The following is a 710-nucleotide window of genomic DNA, read 5'->3' as shown; positions in this document are numbered from 1 at the left end:
GAGTTAATCTGACAATACACGTGTAATTAAATTTCCGGTCACTGACCACTGTATTGATTTATGACATGCTATTTCCATGAGTGTTTACCTAAGATTATCTTTTATAGAATTTTTATAAATAATTAGAGATACATTGTTAATGTTTATGAAAAAGTATTTCAAATGTTTACAAAACAATTTATTTGTGATTAAAGCTAATGAGCTTGGGTGTGTATAAAGTGAGGATTATGGCTTCAGTTGATGATCACCTAAAAACTACTCAAACGTGCGTCTTTAATCTTGTTTTTTTTCTTTTGAAAAGAAAGAGTGAGATAAAACAAAATGAATAGAAATCAAAATTTTCTTAAATCTCTTGTATCCGAGAATAAACAATTTTGTCAGCTATAACCGACCTGAATAACGGAACTATCTATTGGAAATTACTCTCTTGGAAAGGCCATAGAATTTTTTTTTAATTGAAACAATTGAACAAGTAAAAATAATGTCATTATAATAATTAAAGACTGTGACATACAAATACATCGATCTGATACTAGAATATCGACCCCTTGTCATATTCACCCGGATTTATTTTTGCTTTACCAAGCTAAGCAAGAGTTGTGTCCCTTAGATTGTCGAACTTCCGGTGTTCGTTTGAGTCGAACTACGTGTATCTCGAAATATTTCTCTGGTCCGGCTGACTTCGACATAACGAGAGTCGACTGTATTTG

The sequence above is a fragment of the Mytilus galloprovincialis genome, chromosome 8 (assembly GCF_965363235.1).
Source record: "Mytilus galloprovincialis chromosome 8, xbMytGall1.hap1.1, whole genome shotgun sequence".
In the NCBI taxonomy this organism is placed as follows: Eukaryota; Metazoa; Mollusca; class Bivalvia; order Mytilida; family Mytilidae; genus Mytilus; species Mytilus galloprovincialis.
This window is presented reverse-complemented; position numbering follows the sequence as displayed.